Below are 24746 nucleotides of genomic sequence, written 5' to 3'. Positions count from 1 at the left end.
TTCTTCTTAATTTGTTCCTACCTATGTTACCATTATTTCTTCTTGATTTCTTGAGTCTTCCTTCATAAAACTTCTATGCTTTGACAAAGAAAGAACCTATATGTTTTAATTTAAAACTCCGACTTTTACAACATCACATCTTCATGTTTATTGTTAATGTTGTTTTCTTTGCCTTTGATTTTGAATGTTCCTCTTCCTCTTCACTATTTCTTCACATAACCCTAGAAGCAAATAATTCTTTGGCTTTGACTTTGCACGTTTCATGTAACTTTTTTGTTGAATGTTTGTTGTTTTAGAGTGTTTTCAACTACCATAAATACCTATCCATGTTAACAACTTCAAATGATATTGTTAAGTGTTTATTGTTTTATAACTTAGACTTTTACAACATCACATCTTGGTTTAGTTCTGAATTTAAAATATTCATTGTACTTGGTTTAGTTATGACTTTGAATGTTCTTCTATGATTTAGTTATATAATATTGTCTTAGTTTAAATATTTTCTCCATATTTATTATTTTATTACTTGTGCAACATTTCAGTTTTAGGGCAATATCACGTAAAGACCACACGTTCTGATTGGCGATTTAAAGTCGGGTCAAAATGTTTGGAAGATTTCTATTTGTGTGATGGATCTTTGGATAATTAAAAAACGTAGTGAATGTCGCTACCGCAAAAAAAAAAACAGAGTCGCCACTGTACTTTTTTTATCCCAATAATGGGGAGAAAATATCCAGCAAACCTCAAATAGAGAAGGGATAGTCTCGCAACTAAGAGAAGGGTACGGAAGTCGATTACACGAGGGAAACATTGTTAGTTCCATGATTTTGTGATTGACATAATTTTGCTAAAACATGGTTCTTAACTAATGTTGAGCAAGATGTTGAAACATCTTGACCAACTGCCATAACATGTTCAGTACTTATGTGTTTTGATAGATGTTCTACCAAATGTTGTGACATTCTATACCAGAACATCCTGACAATTCAAACTGGTTTTTTTATCCTTGAAAGATTTGATTGAAAAATATGAGAATCTGGAATATTCAGATACTCATTATAGGCGCGGGCAATCAAGGAATGTTTAGGACAAATACAAATTTGTTTTAGTTTTTAGAAAAAGAATCTTTGAGATTTCTTTTAGAAAACTATGATTTGATTTGATTTGATTTATTCCTATTTTGTGTGAAGATGTTGCAGCTGTTTCAGAAAGGGGAAATATTGGATTTTATTTCAGAGTCCAAGCCCATACTGCAAGAGTCTATAAATAAGGACTTAGTAAACCTAGTTTTGCAAGTATTCACAAATAGAAACTGTGTGCACAAACTAAGGGTTGGTATTTTGGGAGTCCTTTAAGTTCTTTGTGTGTTATGTTATTTGTGTCACTCATGTATCTTCTGATACATTGAGGTGGACGTGTGTTTTGACTCTTAAAGATTTTAAGCAAAAGAGTTGAGTATTGCTCTGATCAAATCTTTTAAGCAAGATCAAGTATTGCTCTTAGTTAAGGTTTTTGACTAAGTATTGTTTATTTGAAAGTGTAATCTTTCTATTTGGTTCCTCTAGTCACGGGGTGTGTGATTGTTTTATCACTACAGTGATTGGAAGTGGATGTTAATTTCTCATATTTAGATGTTGATTTATAGGTAGAAGTTGCACTAGGTAGGGGATTAGGAGAAAAGTTGTAAAATAGGAATTTTTAGGCTTTGAACTAGTACTACTAATAATGGATTTCCTTCCTGGCTTGGTAGCTCCCAGATAAGGTATTGTTGTACTGAACTGGGTTAACAATTTATTGTGTTATTTATCATTCTGCATTTACTTTTCAATTTTGATAATTGTACTGTAAGTCAACAAATGTTATAAAATATGTCTTGACATTGTGTGTTGTTATGACATTTGTCTTGATATTGTGTGTTGTTAGGACATCTGTCTTGACTTCTGTTGTGTAAGTGCCAGAATTTCAATTGGCATCAAAGCAGGAACTTGTTCTATTTATTGGGTGAGCTCCAGGGAGAATATTTTCTTGTACTATGGATAAAGAAGGGGGACACAACAACAGACCACCTCTGTTGGATGGTTCAAATTATGATTGGTGGAAAGTCAGAATGGTGGCCTTTTTAAAATCCATGGACAACAAAGCTTGGAAGGTTGTTTTAAAAGGATGTAATCATCTTGTTGTGAGGTGGAAGAGCCCTAGTGGGTTCCTAACCAGTTGAAGTCGTAGAAATCGGTAGGTTATATACCTAAAGAGAATTCGGAGTGCCTAAATGGGATCTCGACTGAAGGTGTGAGAAATACAAGAAAGGGGGGTTTGAATCGCACAAAATGTAATCTTTTCCCAACTCAAAACACAAATTTAAGAAGTGAATAAAAATAAAAAACAAGGTTATTTATATCATGGTTCACTATTAACGAAGTTACTCCAGTCCACCCTCCAAGGTGATTCCGCCTTATCAACAAGGACTTAATCCACTATAATCCACCGATTACAGACAATCACAATCATAAATGATCGCTACTAAGGGAAGAGAGAGGAGAATCAGGGAGTGTCCCCATTGCAGAAACATATGAAGTTTTAACTTCAAAATCACTCAATAAATCAAGAGTATTATCCCTCATCTTGACTAAAAAACAGGAAATGTTGAAGGTAAAGCTTGAGTTAGAAGGGTACTTGGTTGTCTGGTATTGATGAAGTATGAGGAATGGGAAAAGGGTGAAGGCTTTAAGTGAAGCACTAAATCACTTCTAGTGATACTCTTAGGGAAGAAGGAAGGAAGACGTTTCTCTAGAAAGTAACTGCAAGCTTAAAAGTTAAAGGTTGTGAAAAACTTCCAATTACTCACCTTACCTTAACTGGTCGCGTCAATACACGTGTTAGAAAAGGGTAACAAATCGTTTCAATGATGGAACCGCATTAAATGTGCTTGTCCCCCATTACTTTTTCAAAAAAAAAAATGATCTCAAGCGTTTTAGTTTCATTCCATATCGGATCATAACATGGAGGTCAATCAATGATATTTAAGGCTTCCCCCGGCTCCTTCGGTGTTTGGAAAAGCATTTGGGGCAACTGTTCTGGACGGGTCGAAGGCCCAATCGACCAAGGACCAATTCATCTCAAATCCACTCCACTCAATCCAAAGTATAAAAAGAGTTGACATGCAAAGAGCAAGGTATAATCTCTGACCTTGAACCTGGAACTGACTTGGGCGTTGGAGTGTTAACTATGCAAGTCAACCACGCGCCACTGTAAAGAGGATCATAGCCACCGTTCAAGATTATCACTTATCCAACTATCTTCATTTTTGGTCCCTGCGTTGAGATAGAGCAACCATTTCTGATTTTCGAAAGAAATATTTTCAAAATAAAATTATATAAAATATTAAAAGCGATCACCATTATCAAATTAAAATATAAGAGTATTTTAGATATAAATAATTTTTTATAAATACAATAGAACGTCAAATTAATTTGCTATAAAATAGAATTAATTTTTTTTTGAATGAAAGGTTAATTAATAGAATATAGTGCACTTAGGTATAATTTAATATTTGAGTTGAATTGACAAATAGTTTTGAACATTTGCTATTAATTACAAATAAATACTCCCTATAATTTTATTTAGAAAAAAAAATTCATCGGTATAATTATTTTATAAAAAAGAATTACAAAATTATCTTAAAAGAGTGTGCCAAAAATGGCATTGCAATGGTATCATAATTCTCATGCAGAACAAAATGTACTTAAATAGAGAATAGTGTACTTAGGGATATCCGCAGGATTGAGAAGCAATCAGCAATGTGAATTAGTACCTACACGTTTACGAAGCAATCACCAAAGCACCAGTGGTCTAGTGGTAGAATAGTACCCTGCCACGGTACAGACCCGGGTTCGATTCCCGGCTGGTGCAAAACTTGAGCGGTGATGACTCTTGTGTCAATTGTGGTGATGGGTTTCATCACTATCGGCTACTTCGGTTGCGAAAAATGGCACATCTGAGCTCAATTTTTTGTTTCTATGTATGTAGGATTTTATTTTAACTATAAAGCTTTACATGTTATATAATAATTATAATACATCATTTTAACTCAATATTACATTTTATTAATACAGCCGTTGTAATTTTATTAATCAAACAACACTTGCTTCTTCTTTGATTTTCTTTTTTGAAAATTTTATTATGTCTACATTAAGAGTATATCAACTTGGATGGAAGAATATTTTGAAATAATGCAATTTTTTCAAATGTGTACATCTCTGTCTCTTTAATTTTTCTATAATGACAAATTAAGTCATATTTTACAATTTTTACATTTCACTCAAAACTTTCTAACATTTAATAAAAATGTCCAAAAAAATTAATTTTCTTAGCCAGTCAAATGCCTAAAGAAAAAAACTCATATTTAATTTAGGTCATGGACACCTCAACCAACTTTTGTATATAAAATACTCTCGTGAACTAAAATGTATGATTTCAATCAATTCTCATACTTACTTTATTATGCATTTCTCTCACTAACTTGGACGTTGGAATGTGTATAGGAAGTCTTGACGGTGTGGTTTGGGCTCTCCAAGTAGTCTCTGAATGGTTGTATTCAATCATTTTCTATTGCGAGAGTCCCCTTTTTCGCAACAACTTTCTTGCTAGGTATTTGACAACCTTCATGGTGACATATTGCAAGGAAAGTTATAGCAAGGTAACAATTTGTTCGTCAATGTGTCCTTTCAAGACTTATTTAGCTAGCATGTACTTGATACTCTGATCATAAATATTTTTGAAATACCATAAAAATTACAGGGCATCATGTAACATTTAATTTGAGTACAAGATAAATACAAAGACAAATATAACTTCTCGATTAAATAATACTTAGTTTTGACTTTTGACATCATTTAATGACTAACTAGATAATACATAACTCTTTCTACATTGATTCATCATTCAAAGCTAGCAACCTTCCTATAGTTGTTTATGACATTGAAATAAAAAGAATCATATTTATTCTTTAAACATCAAACTTCATCGCCAGAGGCTTTACAAGACATTTGTATATTGATTCAAAAGCCTCTTGATGTTAATACTCCCCCACGAAATCATGTCTGGTCTTGAGTTTGACCAATGGTGTGAACACCTTGCTCTTTTATGATAGATTCAAAATAAATGTTTACAAGAAATTTGCCTTGACCAAAAGAACTACAATTATTTCTTTGTATTCAAGGGTGGAATTTTTATCATGGCTCTAACTTTGTTCTTGTCGACTTCATTCCTTTTTATCTCAATCAAAAACACACAAAACTTTACCCATAGCACACTAGAATTCACATTTATTTGGGTTCATCTTGAGGTTAGTTTTTTTTCTTATTGTCCCAAAACATTTCTTTCATTGTTATAGGTTTTGTTATTTGTTTCTAGAATTTTCATTGTTGACATCCATGAATTTTACGATGACATCATTAAATATTGTGTAGATGGCTTGTTGGTAGGTGACTCGAACATTATTCCAACCAAAAGGATCGCAACTCCTTTTGAGTAATCGGATTTGGAGTTTCTATAATGCCTCTATCTTTGTTATTCTAAGCCTCACTTGATTTCTTAAGGAATAAAATTCCTAAAATCTTTTCTACAGATTCACCAAAACCGCACTTTAATAGGTTCATCTTAAGGCTCAGTTTTCTCATTCTTGCGAAAGTCCATCTCAAATTTTCCAGGTGTTGTTCTTGACTGGAGGAATTCATAATCACATTGTTGATGTAATCTTATGCAAACTTTCCCACGACATCATGGAAATTTATGCTCATGGCTTGTTGGTAGGTAGCTTCAACATTCTTCAAATCGAAAAGCAAAATTGTTTATTCATAAGTTCTTAATGCCCATAGGAATCTAAAATCAAATGAGTCTTATGAATGTCAATATAATCTAAAAAAGTGTTTGTTGTACATGGCATGACCGTCCATACAAATCAAAATTCCATTCCTTGATGTTTCGTTGATGAGTAATCATTTGCCTCAAGTACTCTTTTTCGGGTGTCTCATTATTCAAATACCTAAAATTGACACAAACATGTAACTTACCATTCTTTTTTTTAAAGATTGGCAAAACATCCGTAAGCCATTCAACATAAATGTCCATTTTTACGAAACTTGATTTTAACAACCTTTTTTATTTTTGATTTTAAATTTGTGAATACTTTAGGAGAAAATTGCCGATCCCCTTGTTGGAAATGATTAAAATATTCTTTTAAAGGAATCTTTTATTCATTATCTTATTTATGAGGCCATGCATCTTGTCATAGTTCTAAGAAAATCAGTGTTTGTATTGTATTATTAATTCGACCATATTTTCCCTAGACTTCCTTGGAGTACATGAACTTACAAGTATATTCCTTCCTATTTTCTATATTCCCTATATTAATTTATTCCAATAGATCAGACTCATCTTGTTTATTCTTCTCTTTTGGGCCTTTCTTAAATCCTAAAGTATTGTCGTCAATGATACAGTCATCAAATATGTAATAAATGATCTAGCCTTCCTTGTTGACCTCGTTTTGTGTCAACAACATCTGACTTAGCCTTTTAAAATTAATTCAAAGTGGGTTGTTTCTCTCCTGCCTCACCATTCAAAGTTACCCCAAATTAACCTAAAGTAAAGCATTAAGAGTCTTTTTCTCAACTACCAAATTTGCTTCACGTATTGACTTGATGCCTAGAAAATATATCTTGAAGTATAAATGTAAATTTTCATGTCGCATGGAATGTTGTTCCTTTTGATTGATTGCATTATGCAAAACAACCAAGTGTGCTTCATACGAAACTTCATAGGTTCGTTTGTTTATTTCCATGCCTTCTTCATAAGTTTCATCGAGATATGAACATCACAACTAAGTGTACTTCAAGAGAATATCATTCCAAGATCATATGTACCCCCTCATGCTTTATTATGCAAGAAAATTTCAAAGTATTCCAAGTTGATTCAAGAAGATAGACCTAATTGGACAAGTTCTTGATTCCATGATTAGAAGGGCATAACTTTCTCAATTTTCAACATTTTTGAGTGCTTCTTTTTGCAAAACACTCTCCTTTACATCATAAACAAATTCTCTTCACAAGTCAAGAAGAAATTTTGGGAAGAAAGTCATCAAAAGCAAGAAGAGATTACAAGTCTCCTTTAAAAGTTAAGGAATTGTGTACTAACTTCAAAGGATCATAACCTGACCAATTTTCATCATCTTGAACTCATTATTTTTGCGTAGTAATCTTAAGTGAGTATAATTTGATCCATCTTTGAAGTTCAAGAGCAAAATATAAGTGGAAGATCATGTTTGAAGAGAAAACATTAAAGGTCATGGTTGGATGCTTAGGGTTTAAGGCACATCTTGCAAGCAAAACTGACCTCAAGGCCCATTGGTGCAAATTTCACTTTCTCCTACATAACTTTTTTACATTAGCTTATTTTTCTATTCTCTACAACTTTCATGTTGGAGCTTTTGGCAAATTCAAGCTCTAAGATGCACTTTTGGCATATGCATCAAGGTGTTTGATGAAATGACTCCGGGCAAATGCCATGATTTTATCCAAGTTTCCAAGAGCACATCTCTCTCTCCTCAATTGCCTAATTGATCCCATTCTTTTTGCATCATGTTCTATGTAATGAGAAGATTATTTGGCTCAAGAAATATTGGAAAACGCATGAGCCAATTGTTAGAGGCCTAAGGTTGAAGTGAGCTGACCAAGATTGTCAAAATTGCTAAATTTGGCTAAGTATTTTGTGCATCTTTTTCCTCCACTTTGAGAAGTTATAAATTTAGATGCAAGACACAAAATACAACCTCTCCAAGCACATTAGAAAGCTTGATTCCTCAGCTTTCCAAAGAGCCCAAGATTGTATCATAAAGGTCCCTACATAAGTTGCCCCATGATGGTGAAGTTGGTACCTTGAAGCTGAAGAAAGCTCATGATCAGTTTTGAAAATCTCCAAATTAGTCAAAATTAATCCAATTTGGCACACGTTTTTACTTCTAAACATGATTAGCAACTTCCCTGAAGTAATTTAGTGTATTAAAACACAAGCTTTGATGGAGTTTTGATCACATGAAGTCACATGTTTGACATGGCATCGGGCTCACACGAATTCACTCATTTCCAATTCCTCTTGCCTGTATGAGCTCACCAATCACTTATCCTATAAATAGAGATCATCCCCCATTAATTTCCCTCAAGCTTTGATAGCCAATTGACCCCTGCTATGATCCCATTTGAACTCTTAAGCTTGAATTTTGTTTTTGCTCTTCCACCCTTCAATCACTCAAAAACTCCATTCAGTTAGCTACACCAACATCCAGTAAAGCTAACCACATCATTTGCACCCAGAATTGTGACCTAAATCAAGCTCACCTAGTTCAGTTTCAGAGCTTTGAAGTTGGACTTCTATAGGTGAAATTCTTTACCATTTCTCTTTAAATTTGGTGTTACTATGTAACTTTTGGCTTGCTGATCATTGTGATATAGTTTTTTTTTTCAAATGTAACTCCATTTTCACCATTTTTTTCTTCAAATCGTTTTTTTAAAATATCTCTAGTTTTTGTTAAATCGACTACACTCAAGCAAAAATAAATTTGGCGCGAGGGCACCATTGAAATCTTCTTGAAGAGACAAATCCAATAGTACCAGTCTCATTTCCTAATTTTACAGTTCTTGAACCTTGATTTCAGAGGGGGAGAGAGGTTGAAGATGATGATGTGGTCATCTTCAACCAATGAAATGGTGCCATACTTTTATTTTTGAAAACGTTTTGTGTTTTAACTTTTTGTTTGATTTAGTGCTTTATTCACTAAAGTCCATATCATGCACAGCGCGCCATGTCCTTTGGATGTGATTACTAACGCATTTTGACACTGTTCCAATGGCCTACATCATTTCTATTTTATTTTCTTTTTCTTTATTTTAGTTTTTTAATTGATTTAACTTTAAAAATTAATAACTATTTCATTTTAATTCCAAAAAATACTATTGTTTTTGCTATATTTTTCTTTTATTTTTCTCTTTCTGATTTATATTTTTCCATATTTTTATTTTTTGGTTTTACTATTTTTCTTAATTTTTGCTTTATTAGCTTTGTTTTAATTGGTTTAAAATTGTTTTCTGACTTTTAAAAATTATAAAAATTTGTCTAACACTTGTTGACTTATGTTTGACCTATGGTTAATTTTTGAGATTTTTGTTTGTGTTATGATACCATTTATGTATTTCATCACAAAATTCCAATTAATTAATTAATCAATTTTTGTCATTTTTAAATAGTTTTGAGTTTCTAAAAATTATGAAACCTTTTTCTAAAAATCATATATAGTTTTTCTAATTTTATTATGGTCTCGTGAGAAATTTATTTGGTGTTTGGATATTACTTAAGTATTTCATCAATAATTTCTTATTTTAGACCATTTTAAAATCCCTTTTCTATATTTTAAATAATAGCTTTTGTTTCTTTTATGATTTGGTTATGAAATTGTGAATAATTTCTGATACTTTTGACTTGGCTTCATTAATATAATTGGATCTAGGATGTTGATAGGTTTGAAAGAACCAAATCCATAATATTAGATTAATGATATTAATAATAGTTTGAGTTTTCTTCCATCTCCTCTTTTTCTTTGATTAGTGGATGTAAGTCTTGTTCGAATTCACTGTATAGAGGTTTTGATTCTATCAATCCTCTGATGAATCATCAAGATGAAATCCCACAAAAATCAAAAGAAATCCATCTGAACATTATGATTCTAATCTACTTCTTCCCCTTTCTTTTTCTAAGTCCCGTATCGGAGAATGATCATTCGTGGCCTAAACTTATGTTTACAAGCCCAAGGATGGTTGACTATTTGACAATTGGTTCATAACTTTGAAAGCTTGTTGTGTAGAGGCTTTGATTCTATCAATCTTTTGACAAGTTTTCATAAACTTTGACCTAAGTTCATTGGCCATCCATTATTGATCATTCAAGCTAACTACTAACTACTAATTTCTAACAATTAACTTCCAACTTTTATTTTTATGCTTCTTTTATTATCTTCTTTATTTTTATGCTTTATGTTTTATATTATCATCTACCATTATCATGTTTATGCACTTTTTCTTTTGTCCACTTGGACCAAACTTTTATTTTGTGCTTAAAACACAATTAATCAACTTGAACTATAAAAGACTTAATGTGGACTTGTACTTTGGCTACCTTACCCCAAGCTTGGAGGATGGACCTATGGAATTAGAATTAGGATCTTGACCCTAGCACTTTCGAGTTTCATTTGAGTTCTTGATACTTTGATTGTATTCTGTTTGTTTGCCTGGAAGTCCTTGGAGATTACTCCAAGGCATTGGGTTATTTCTCTTTGTGTATATAGGTGATTCTTTTAAATTCCTTGATGGTTAATTCCAAGGCATTGTGATAAGGAATTCATCTGAAAAAAGTTGTTACTCTGCCCAATTTTTGCCCCAAGTGCTCATGGTGTATTTCCAAGGCTTTGTGCAAGTTATACATGAAGATATCAAGCTCATATGGATCCTATAGTTGGTATTGTGCTTGATTGATTATGGTTTAAGTTCAAAAGATGGAAAATCTACATTGACTCTTTAATGTCAAATGTTGACTTCTTGTTTGCTTAAAAATTAAAATGTTCTTGTCTTCAGCTTTTTACTTTATGCTTTAGGATAGTCCCTTCATCTCCTCCCATCTTCTTTAATTTTCAAAATCTTCTCCCTTTTTCAAAACCCTCTTATGTTTGCAAACTTCTTTTATAAAATTTCTCTTAAAAACTTTTGCACTTAATGGCTCTTCTTTCAAAAGTTTAGACATGACTAATTGTTATGGTGGAGTTGTAGTCCCCTAACCCCTTGATATTGATTGAAATGATTGATTCTTTTCCACTTGAAAGATCTAGTGGCATACTTGTTGATTTATCCCAGTTGGAGCCCTTCTTTTATTTGTGATGCAAAGGATCTATCTGTTCTCATGTTCAAGTATGGTTGGATGAGTTTTCTCTACTATGACGATAAAGTGTCTATCCAGTTTTAAAAAATCTTTTGTTTCCCTTTTAAGTGGAACTACATTTGCTATGACTTCTCCATTGCACTGAGGAGGTATGTAGGCACAAGATATTATTTCATTCCGAACATCGTTTTAAAATCAAACAAACTCTCCTTTTCTTTTTCACATAATTCCTTTTAACACACAGATTTTCAAAATGGTTCCTGTGGAGTACCACAGATATGATGGGTGCTAACACCTTCCCCTTGTATAATCAACACATGTACCTGATATCTCTGATTTTTGTTGTTTTTGATTTAAAAAAATATTTTGGGTTTATTTCTCTATTTTCCCATTTCCTTTGGAAACAATAAAGCGCGGTGGCAACTTTCATTAAATATAGTCAAGTCAATCAATGGCTTTGATCTCAAATTTTCCCCGCTACACTAGTGTGCAAGTATTGAAGAATCTTTGTGTTAGGGTTTCTATTTTGATTATTTTATTTGTTTTATTATTTGTGCACCACTCTAGCGCCTGCATTCATATCTAAAAGCATAGATTCAAAATAAATGTTTACAAGAAATTTGCCTTAACCAAAAGAACTACATTTTTTCTTTGTATTCAATGGTGGAATTTTTATCATGGCTCTAGCTTTGTTCTTGTCGACTTCAATCCTTTTTATGTCAATCAAAAACACAAAAAACTTTAACCATAACATATTGAAATTCACACTTATTTGGGTTTATCTTGAGTTTTTTTCTTCTTATTTTCCCAAAAAAATTCCTTTAGTGTTCTAGGTGTTTTTATTTTATTCTATATTTTTCAATTACATCATAGAAGTAGACATCCATGAACTTTATTATGACATCAACAAATATTGTGTGGATGAATCATTGGTAGGTAAATCCAAAAATATTCCAACAGAAAGGATTGCAACTCCTTTTTAGTCATCAGATATGGAATTTCCATGATGCCTCTTTAGCTTTGTTATTCTAAAGTTCAATCTATTTTTTATGGAATACGAATCCTACTTTTTTTTAAAGGATACTCCAAAACCAAACTTTTATAGGTATATATTAAGGTTGAGCTTTCTCATTATTGTGAAAGTTTACCTCAAATGTTATATGTGTTGTTCTTGACTGGTGTTCTGGACCGGCCAAATGCTCAATTTATCAAGACCCAATCAATCAAAGACCACTCTACTCGAACCAACATATAAAAATAATTCACATGCTATGATAAGGTACAGAATCTTTGATCTCCAATTTTACTTTTCTCTTCTTGAATATTGAACTAACTTGGGTGTTGCAGTGCTAGCCATGCAGGCCACCCAGTGTTGTTGTAAAGGAGATCGGAGCCACCACCCAAGATTAACGGTTATTAAGCTCTCTTCATTTTTGGTTCCTTCGAGAGCTAGAGCTTCCATTTTTGGTTCCCGAACAAAATAGTGACACCGTCTGTGGGAAACGACTTTTGATTCCTACAATTTCTACAATTCTAGATCCAATTTCCGATTGTTTAACTTGTAACCTCCTTAGTCCATTGAATCGAAAATGGATTCAAATTCTGAATCCAATGAATTCCATGAATATACGTTCGCCTTTCAATTGCATCATTCACTACTCCCGCAAATCTTTGAACCGAGAGAAGCGAAAGCGAAAGGCTGTAACGATTGAACTGGTAATCACCTTTTCTACCTCAATTCGCTAGCATCAATATCTCCAGTTTTATCGATAGATCTTCAGAGTGGCAAAAGAGAGAATTATAAAGCTAGGTCTAGGTTTCTGTCGGGGTCTTAAAGAAATTTTCATGAAAGTCGGGCCACAATTTTGTAATATGCTGTCATATCTGATAGCACCCACACTTCCTGTCATTGCCGGGGTAATTGAGGGGGGCTTATGAAAGATACCAGCTATCCATGGTAACATATTATGTGTCAGTTGTGGACAGCATGACACTTGCTTGTTTTTTGTTATGCTAGGAGACAAGTGAATTCCCAAGTAAGAGACGCATATCACTGGAACTTTTCCTATTCAATCTACATCCAGCAAAATCAGAATTGGTGTACTCAACTAAATCACAATCCACTCATTTAGGGTGATATAGACCAATTTGATGTGTGCCAGTGAGATATCATATAATACGTATGACCTCATTGAGATGTGATTTTTTCATGGATGTTTGAAAGTGAGCACAAACACATACAACAAACATGATATCAATACACAATGTAATGAGATAGATAAGAGAGCCTATCATACCCTTGAGTTTGATTTCTTCAACTGGTTTCCCATTTTTGTCCTTGTCGAGTTTGCATGATGTTGACATTGGTTGTTGCTATTAATTTGGACTTCTCCATGTCAAATCTCTTTAATAATTCTTTATAGTATTTTGCTTAATTGATGAAACTTGCTTCCTTAGTTTGATGGATTTAAGTCATGGGAAGTATCGAAGCTCTCCTATCATTGACATTTAGAATATGATATCACTGTCATATAACTGAAGTAATAAAATATCATGTTCAATTTTCTTTATAAAAATAGTTTTATCGACTTGTCCTCTTGGGCGATCGTACCATGATCTAGGAGCTTATTTAAGACCATACAAGGCCTTTTTGAGCTTGAAAACTTGATTGTGAAAGGTTGGGTTGATAAAACTTGGAGGTTGATCAACGTATACCTCCTCTTGGATGTAACCACTTAGAAAATCACTTTTTACATCGATTTAAAATAGTTTGAAATTCATGATGCATGAAAAAGCTAATAACATCCTTATGGCCTCTAATCTTACCACGGGAGCATAGGTTTCACCGAAATATATTCGTTCCTGTTGATTGTAGCCCTTTACAATGAGTCTGGCTTTATTTCTTAAAACATTTACATTTTTGTCTAGTTTGTTCTGAAAGACCCATCGGGTACTGATGACACCAAATTACACCATTTATTTGACTTGATTTATACATGATTATTGTCATTTTGTATTACATTTCCATTATTATGTTGGTATTTTGTCGATGTTTCAGGAAATTGACCATTTGGGATTCGTTCACGAAGAAACAAAGTAAAACGGACGAAAACAAGAAAAATGAAGTAGTTTGCACTCAAGGCGAGCCCCATGGCGTTCACCATAGAGGTGGCCATGAGTGGTCCACGTTCTAACAGACAAAATACCAAGTCCTTGCCACTTGAAGAGCATGGCGTTCGCCATGAGGGTGTGGCGGTCGAAACATGTTGCAAAGACCAGGCAGTTAGAAATTGAGCTTTCTTGGTCAAGCACTCACTCCACTCTCTCATGAATTCTCTCCACGAACGTTGAAGCCTCCTTTGTGGTTTTTAGGGTTTTTGGAATCCTATAAATACCACCATTCCACCTTTTTGCAAACTATACAAGCTTAGTTGCAAACTTAAGTCATATACAATCAAAATTTGTAAGCGATTAACTCTTCACATCGGAGAGTTATCGCATCATTGATCGAGTATGTAATTGAGTTTGGAGCATTTTTATTCGTAGCTTAATTTTGCCATCATTTTACTTTCCGCATTCAAGTTTTAGCACTTTATTTCCTATACCATATTCAAGTCTCTTCAGAGCAGGTTTTTATTTAATCGCATTTCCTTTATTTTATCGTCTCTTTATTTAATCGCATATTCTTCTTCTACCTTTATTTAATTGCACATTTAAAGCTATTTTACTATGTCTATTTAGTTTTATCGCATGATCAAATCAATCGCTTTAATTTATGTTATAGTCATGTCTAGCTAAATTCTTAAGTGTTGGAATGTGAGGACCATTGATTCGACAGTACTCTAAATGGTTGTTCATTGAGAAATTCTATCGGGGCTGTTTAGGTTTTAATCACAACTTTTCTAAACTTAGTTTTGTCGGTTGCTACGAAAGTAGAACCATTTATATGGCGGGTAAGATCAAAAGTCGTTCGATACAAACGATTAAAGTTGCTTAGTAATTAATTGATAAAAACCGCAAAAGCACTTTATCAATTAATTAGAAAGTCTAATATTTCTAGAAGTGATTTTATAACTATTTATGAAAGCGCGCATTTATAGATTTAAGATCCGGTTACCTCAGTGGAAGCCTGGAGCCCTTTTAAGTTAAACTTTTCAATTAAAATCATTTTTCAACAAAGTAGAGAGTCTAATTACTTAAAATAGGTTTTATTTCTTTAACGCAATAAGAACATACCACAGTGACAGTGGATGGTATAAGTTAGAGAGTAAATCATGTTCTGAATAGGTGAAACCGATAGTTCCTGTACAATTAGTTCTTTTCAAAGTAGAAAATATTGTCCCATTGATATTCAATTTATGAATACAAAGAGTATCAACAAGTTGATGAGATCCATATTCTAACATTGCATTTTTTATATTAATTAAAGTCTTTTATTTACTTTATTTGCACAATGTAACACCCCATTTCTACCCGGCAATTATAATGCGGAAAATATCAGAGTATTTAAAAATTTCTCGACAAACAAATGAGGTGTCACATATTCATTTAACAATAAATCACATCATCGCATTTAGCGGACACATAGCACTTTCTTTAATCAATCAAACAAATACTCAACATATAATATTTTTCAAACAGAACAACTCCTTCCATTAGAACATGGCGGAATCATAGTTCTCAATCTTTAAATAAATAACATCTTATTCAGCTAAGATAAAACAATAAACAACAACATCATAACATCATAAATTGTCCCCCCCACGAGTGCTACGTATCAGAGCGACAACCGACTCGATTAACGACAACTAAATCTTCATTCTTGAATACCTGCACGTTACCAATATAAAGACAACGTCGAACAAGAGAAAAAGGTGAGATATCAAATCATATAAGTGAGCGCATGATAAATTTTATATTAGGAGTCAGACATATAAAACCATTACATCGTAAGTATCAACAGTTACCATACACATCATACTTTCACAATTCATATATCTCGCATACTTGTCATCACACAACAAGTCATAATACTTCACATTCACGTCATTCATATATCTCATTCATTTACTTCGCAAACCAAATCATAACACTTCACAACATCACAAAACATCACGTATAAGTCACCCATGTATTCATAAACATCGCATATAAGTCATACATATATTCACAAACATCGCATATAAGTCATACATATATTCACAAACATCGCATATAAGTCATACATATATTCACAGTCATTGCATCATAAACGTCGCAATTCAAATTACCAAACATCGCAGCATATACATCACAAAAGAAATCATGAGACACGACTCGTGCATATGCATGTGGTATCAATCAGAGCTTCAGCCCCCGTCACCAATTCCCCAATTCAGAGGCACAAGGCATAAGCCTTCGTCACTAGTTTGCCAATCAAGGCCGTCATAGAGTATGCATATGAAATGTGACTCGACAAACAACACAACATAGCATACTCATCACAATCACATATCGTCACGAGGCATAAGCCTATATTACAATCAATTACCATTAAACGAGGTAATTCACGTCACCATAATATTTCATCTTCACTTAGTCACAAAATTATCATCACAAATATATACAACATCACATATTATCAATCATCACAAACATCGTCATATTTCGACACATCGTCGCAATTATACAACTTCTTATATAAACAAGATCATCACAATTATCATCATGTTCAGCACGTCATCACAAATACACACTTCATCAGAACTATCAGAATTATCGTCATAATCGACTAAACTAACGACAACTCGCTAGGGTTCATGCCATAAGGCTAACCACATACAATGCACATTAATAAACATATTGGCAATCACAACATTATTCGCAACAAAGGCATTCAAACCAAAATCACAATTTTCGGTCGGTTCGTAAAATAATCTCAACATGCTAATTCATCAAGTAAACCGAATCAACTTCCAATTAAAATTTAACTAAATTAGATATCATGTTAATTATCAAAACGACATCTTCATGCTTCGGTATATCACGACAAACATATAAGTTCACATGTTAACAAAATCATCACAACATCATCATGTTTCGGTATATCACATCAATTCGACTCATTAAGTCAATTCAAATTAGTCTTATAATCCTCTATAAATTAGTCTTCTAATTAACTCACTAATCTACTATCAACTAACCAAAATTATTCACAAAGCATACTTCAATTAACTGTGCAAATTTCGCGTCGCTACTGGTTATCTAATTTTCGGTAATATTCTTAATATTAACGACTTTATGAGTCTTCGGGTTACACTTTCAAGTCACCAAAAACACAACTCAACCGGTTAATTCGGATACAATTCTATTTTTTACTGGTTATTCGATTCGTTCGATTAAATTCTCAAGATATCGTAATTTACTGACAAACCGAATAATTAATCTAAGTCTAAGTGTTTTTCAATTAAATAGACTAATGGAGATTAATTCAACCATTAATTTAATCGATCGATTAATATCACAAGTTTGACAAAAGAACACCACCACGTTAATGTACTAATTTAACTTAGCTACCACGTAAATTTCCATCAAATTCCAAACAACTAAATATACCGCTTAATTCAGCTATTTCGATCAAGCGGGACTATTTTCTATTTTATTATAACATTACTTCTTTTTCCTCTTTAATTACTACTAGGCCATATAGTTTTACTAAAACCACATGCCACTGTTATTGTTATTCATATCCAAGTATTATATAAAAATAAAGCAGTGAATGGAATGGAACACCAGTAGTAATATAATGTGAATTATCCATTACATCATCGTCGACATCATCATGAATTATTTCAGTATCTACATTTAGTTGACTATTTTACTATTGTTAGGATATCAGTCTAACTTAGGAGTTTCTATAGTTTCCTTATAAGAAACATATACAGCAGACATTCCTTTAAACGAAACGCAATGGGACGTCCGTCAAGGGTATTCAAAGACGTCTGTCATGGGCATATCTCATTCCATCATCACACTTAACGCAACAGTAACAAACATCAACAACAACAATAGAGACACACAAAATTTCAAGTTTCGGTAACATTTAAACACAGCACCAGCAAAACTAATTTCCAGCAACAATTAACACAAGCAAAAGCAATAAATCTATATACCCAACTCCCACATACAATTGTTCATCAGCCCCATTATAGGAAGAGAACCCCACTCTTACCGTATCAATGGAAGCAACTTAATGTGTCTCCAATTGCATCTTCAATTTGACACCATGGATGAAAATCTCCAAGCTTCTATTCTCCCCTTCAAGACATAGCCTCCTTCTCTTCAAACTTTGTTTTCTACAAATGCCAACACTACACTTCATATCTCTATAACCCTAATTTATTATTTCAATTGGACTTAGCATATAACAACTCTTCTTTATTATTCTCCACAAATCAATTTAGGCCCAATAATATAATAAATTCCGACTTGTAAATAATATTATTCTTAATATTATTTTTTGACCGTCCGACTAAAATCCGACTTTTAACTTAATAAATTCAAATACGCTTCTTAAAATAACACCAACAATCCAAATTTGACCAATATATCATATTTCTGGTCTAATCTAAATTACTCAGAAAATTCCCAAAACTTCAAATATTATTCCAATAATAATTCTAATACTGAAAATATCAAAACTCTTGATTAAATATCAATCCGCTATCCCAAACTAATACCGACTAAATCGTCTCAAAATACGAAAACTTCACTAAACACTTCGAACGTCTAGATTAAGCGAATAATCGAATTTCCGGGCGTTACACACAACTCTAATATCTATTTTACTAGCCTTAGATAAACATCGTAACAATAGAAAACGTTAGCTTGACTATTAAGTCTCTAAGGGTTCGAAACTCTTTGTATTACTTCGATAACTCCGTATACTTGCGGATACACGCGATCAGGTACCAATCACTAGATTAGTTGAAGCTTTGGAACGAGATCCCAAATGTTTTTTCGTTCAAATTGATTTAACTCTTCTTACATGGAAAGAGACCAATGTTTATCAATGATATCTTCATTGATTCTTTTTGAATCAATTTATGAAACAAAATCCATAAAGTTACATACCTTATTAAGAAATCGTCAAGTAATGACCTCCAATAAATTTTTGAAAGGGATGGTCTTTTGACGTCCTCCATAATTTAGGAAGATATTGATGATCTAAAGGAGTGTCCATGTTTTGATCTTGGATAGGTTCTTCATCTATGCCTTGTGTGGAACTATGTGCTTGCAGATATAAATTTTATATCTCACAGAGATCCTCTATGAAGTTTTGATGACGATAATAGTTGTTGGAGTTGGTGGAAATAACTTTCAACTCTCTGGTGATGGTAACCCAATTAGAGAATCATTTCTAGCTTCATCAAGAAGAGAGACTCAAGATTGAAGTGCTTAAATGATTGATTTATCTGGAAAAGAATATTAAAGCCTCTGAATAATTAAAAAAAAGAAACGTGAAAGCCTGCTAGGTTGTGTCTTTCTGTGTTTGTATGAGTGACTAGAGTTTTGTAAAAATATACTGGCTTAATTGCAACTTTAGTCCCTCTATTTTGTCTTTTTCTTAATTTTGATCATTCTATTTAAAAAACCACTATTTTAGTCCCTTTTTTTAAGTTTTTTGTGCAATTTTCGTCCCCCTATTTTGCTTTTTTCTACAAAATTAGTCTCTGTTTTTGTTGCTTTTTCAACAGAAAACTCGAAAGGGGACCAAAGTCGTGGTTTTAAAAATAGGGGGACCAAAATCAAAAAAAGACAAAATAGGATGACCAAAATTACAATTAAGCCAATATAGAAATAACTCTTAAGTTATAAGGAAACTCACACACCCACTTAAAAGTATTTTTTTAATTGTTTTATATCTTAAAAATGTTTTCAAGATAAATCCAAGTGATTAGGAAATTGTCCTCTATCTTCCAAAAGATTTTTTGAACTACCCACTCGATTGGGGACTTTTTCCAATAGATTGGAAAAACTTTTATGAACCAACCAATCAATTGGAGAAGGCTTAAACGATTCACTATATGATTAGGAAAACATCGTAAAAGCTCAAAGTTTATAGTCAAAATAAGATTTCTTGGGGACAGGACTATGCCAACATTCGGCCAAACCAAGATACACCTTTGGCACAATCTCTCTAACCCCTAAACTATTTAAATCTCCTATTTATTTTACTATTTTTTTTTATTTTCAGCTGTTATTAACTCTTTCCTTAAGGAACTACTAACAAAATTTCAACAAAACCACTAAATAAAACGCGAATTTTAAATACCACAATTCATCTACCCCTCTTGTGCTTGAAGTCACTTGTCCAACAAGTGGCATCAGAGCCTAACTCTTGTTAAAGAATAATAGTCTCAGAAGGAAAATGACTTCAAGTTATTCAATAAACAAACTCACATTCTTTAATGAAGAAGGACATAGTTTGTGAAAAGAGAAAATGAAGTTTCTCATAGAAGGGATGAATTGTGGTATTTGGAAAATTTTGAAGGAAGGTCCTTTTGTTCCCACACACAAAGTTAATGGTGTTATAGAAAAAAAACATGAAAAGAATTGGACCAAATATGATAAAGAAAATGTGCAGTACGGATTGAAAGCGAAAGTTGTCATCATCGTCGCTCTCTATCTTGATGAGTTTTTGCGAGTTTCTCACTGCGAGACATCAAAAGAAATGTGGGGCATCCTCCAAATTACCCATGAAGAAAATATTGAGGTAAAGAGGACAAGGTTGCCCATTTTTAAAATATCAATCTATTAATTAATTTAAAAACTCTTTCACAATTTAGAAATTAAAAATCTGGATTTCTAAGTCAAATATCATTTTTGTTCTTTCGACGAGTAAACGATATTTCAATGCTTCTTCTTCTATAGAAAGACTTTTATTTTCAAAATAGAAATTTTAGAACAATATTTTCATTCTCGTTATGATTAAATGATTATTAAAATCGTATGAGTTTCGTCGATATGATAGTCTTCATGTTTCAGACTGAAAGCTGACTACTTAGACATATCAGGTAAACATACAAAACATGTTTTTGATGAAATCATAATAAAAAGTAGTAAATAATAAAACCTGGAAATAAATGAAACTGAACTTGATGTTAAATATGCTCTAAAGGGATACTCTAATCTAAATACATCAGTGCAGAATGTAAAATACAACAGCAGAGAACAACTTGAAAACTTGCATAAAACTAAGTTGCATAAAAATTGGAATGTAGAATTTTTATGTTGAAATAAAATGTAAATATAGTGCAACAATTCTTGGATGCTATTACAATCCATTTGATCTCATTCAATCATATTAAACAAATCTAAATAACTCATTTCTAAAAGATAGCAACAAATTTTGTTTCACACATCCAAAAAAATACGCTCAAAACAACTACGATATTGGCATGCTCACGAGGGTCAGATGTTGCACACATGTTGGAACATCGTGTCCCACATGTGTCCTTTCTTCACTAAAATTCGTGTACACTCAATGTTGTTTTGCATAATGCAGTTAATCAATTTATTTTTATGTGTTGGTTCGAGTAGAGTGGTCTTTGATTGATTGGGTCTTGATCAATTGAGCAATTGGACGGTCCAGAACACCAGTCAAGAACAATACATAACATTTGAGGTAAACTTTCACAATAATGAGAAAGCTCAATCTTAGAATATACCTATAAAAGTGTGGTTTTGGAGTATCCTTTAAAAAAAATTAGGATTCGTATTCCATAAAAAATAGATTGAACTTTAGAATAACAAAGCTAAAGAGGCATCATGGAAATTCCATATATGATTACTAAAAGGGAGTTGGATCCTTTATGTTGGAATATTTTTGGAGTTACCTACCAATGATTCATCCACACAATATTTAATGATGTCATAATAAAGTTCATGGATGTCTACTTCTATGATGTAATTGAAAAATATAGAATAAAATAAAAACACCTAGAACACTAAAGGAATTTTTTTTGGAAAATAAGAAAAAAAAACTCAAGATAAACCCAAATAAGTGTGAATTTCAATATGTTATGGTTAAAGTTTTTTGTGTTTTTGATTGACATAAAAAGGATTGAAGTCGACAAGAACAAAGCTAGAGCCATGATAAAAATTCCACCATTGAATACAAAGAAAAATTGTAGTTCTTTTGGTTAAGGCAAATTTCTTGTAAACATTTATTTTGAATCTATGCTTTTAGATATGAATGCAGGCGCTAGAGTGGTGCACAAATAATAAAACAAATAAAATAATCAAAATAGAAACCCTAACACAAAGATTCTTCAATACTTGCACACTAGTGTAGCGAGGAAAATTTGAGATCAAAGCCATTGATTGACTTGACTATATTTAGTGAAAGTTGTAACACCCCAAATCTACCCCGCAATAAAGAGGAATACCAGAGTACAAAATTTCAAGCAAATAGAACATAACGATTCGGAGCATCACATTTTAAACAACAAAATCACATACATATAACATGCTCAATCACTTAGATACATAACACACATGTAGGAGAACAATATCGAAATCATTAATCATTGTCAGCCAATCAAGTACTTGCATCGCAGCGGAAAATCATATGTCAACAACAATACAACTCATAATATCACGGCCAAACACGGCACGATACATCTAAAAAGTCTCAGCATAATATAATGACAAGGTTTAAGAAGGATAAACACAAGAAACCAAAACATAAACAAGTAATCCAACGTTCCCCGAGTGCTACGTATCAGAGCATCGACACACACCGACTCGAGCTATAGGTACACGACTACTCCGCGTCATTACCTGCACGTTACCAACGGAGGGTAACATTCAAACAGAAAGGGTGAGATATCAATCATTATAAAGAAGCGTATGATAATATTCAAAGCGGAGAAATAATCATACATCGGTCACCACTTCTCAACATATATCACTTACTACTATTCACAACATTCAACATCTTACCGACGACAATAATATCAATCTCAATTAAGGCATACATAGTCATTTATCACATATGCTCAACGTAAAAACCATCAAATTGACACAAGATAACATTCATGTTATGCGCACACAAATATTCAAATACGACTCATCATACGACTTTACTTATGCAACTCAAACAATGCAAATGCATGTGGTACCATTGGAGTAAAACTCCCGTCTCAAACAATTGCCATTGGGCCGTCTCAAACATTCGCCACAAGGGTCGTCTCAAACATTTGCCACTAGGGCCGTCTCAAACAATGCAATGAATGTGACTCAATGATGCACATTCACAATCACACTTAACGACATAATCGACTCGAACAACACAAATCCACGTAAACGACATGATCAACTTAAACGACATAATCAATTCCGGATATCCAATGTCAACAAAATCCAATTCAAGAAGATTCCAAGAGTATTCAAAGTTATACAAAGCATATTCTACGGCAAGACATCAATTAGGGCTTCACGTAGGTTCAAACGGCACTTAAAAAGGAGTTACGGTTCAAAAGTTACATCATTTCAAAGTTCAGGAAAAGTTCTGCAAAACAGGGTTCGCGGCGCCAACAGGGTTCGCGGCGCGAACTGAGTGAATCAAATATTTCCTAAGGTTCTGCCAAGCAGTTCGCGGCGCCAACAAGGGGTCGTGGCGCGAACTGAGCGAATCCAAAAATCCCCAACTTTCTGCCAAGCAGTTCGCGGCGCCAACAAGGGGTCGCGGCGCGAACTGAGCAGATCCAGAACTTCCAAAGTTTCTGCCAAGGGGTTCGCGGCGCGCACAAGGGTTCGCGGCGCGAACTGGCGATTTTCAGAAAACCCCAAACACAGAAAACAGCATACGAAACTCATCCCAAAACCCCTAAACTCAACCCAATCAAGTTGGAAAACATCAAACATCACGAACAATCACATAATACATGGTATAAACACAAATACAACACATATTATGGGTCTCATAACATCAATTTAAACACATTTCAAATCATCAAATCAAGCATTTGTTCATGGACCTTAACATCTCTACACACAACTTCCATGGATGCAACATACAATTAAATCCCACCCAAAACATCATCATACATCCCTTTAGCATGAAAGAATCCCACCCTTACCTTAGGTTTGGATTGAAGACAACTCTAGCTTCAATATTGAGATTCCCCTCTTTCTCTTCACTCTACTCTTCTCTTCTTTCACCAAAAACCCCAAAATGAACTTCTAATTTCTATTTCCTCTAAAACCCCTGTTTTAGTTAAACCCTTACTATCTTAAATTACTAATGGGCTCTAACTAACACCCCTCACTTACTAATACCGACTTAGGCCCAATTATCAACAACACTTACTATCTTATATTATTACTAATAGTCCCTAAATAAAACAACATAAAATCAATTAAACATAATTAACACATAATGCACAATTAATTCACATAAATAAATAATTAAAGAAAAACGGTCGTTACAACTCTCCCCCACTTAGAATATTTTCGTCCTCGAAAATTACCTCAATCGAATAACTCAAGATACGACTCGCGCATCTTGCTTTCCAATTCCCACGTCATACTTTCACCGGTAGCACCCGACCAAACGACTTTCACTAAAGCAATCTCTTTTCCTCTAAGCGCCTTCGTTTCGCGATCCTCAATTCTTATCGGCATAGTCTCCACCGTGAGATTATCCCGCACTTGCACATCGTCTATATGAATCACATGCGAAGGATCCGAAACATACTTTCGAAGTTGTGACACATGAAACACGT

The 24746-nt window shown here is 33.3% G+C and overlaps 1 protein-coding gene and 2 non-coding genes across 3 annotated transcripts in view; 2 read left to right on the top strand and 1 right to left on the bottom strand.

The window, feature by feature from the left end:
- Positions 1-24746, bottom strand: part of LOC131604272 (uncharacterized) — a 100168-nt gene that overhangs the window by 13368 nt on the left and 62054 nt on the right. The gene's annotated exons all lie outside the window — the stretch shown is intronic.
- Positions 3839-3909, top strand: TRNAG-GCC (transfer RNA glycine (anticodon GCC)). The gene has a single exon. It is a non-coding gene; the product is annotated as a tRNA-Gly (tRNA).
- On the top strand, positions 3916-4002 carry LOC131608510 (small nucleolar RNA snoR114). The gene has a single exon (XR_009285765.1). It is a non-coding gene; the product is annotated as a small nucleolar RNA snoR114 (small nucleolar RNA).

Source organism: Vicia villosa, linkage group LG5 (genome assembly GCF_029867415.1).
Source record: "Vicia villosa cultivar HV-30 ecotype Madison, WI linkage group LG5, Vvil1.0, whole genome shotgun sequence".
Classification (NCBI taxonomy): domain Eukaryota; kingdom Viridiplantae; phylum Streptophyta; class Magnoliopsida; order Fabales; family Fabaceae; genus Vicia; species Vicia villosa.
The sequence above is the reverse complement of the archived record's forward strand: the minus strand, read 5'-3'. Positions and strand labels throughout refer to the sequence as shown.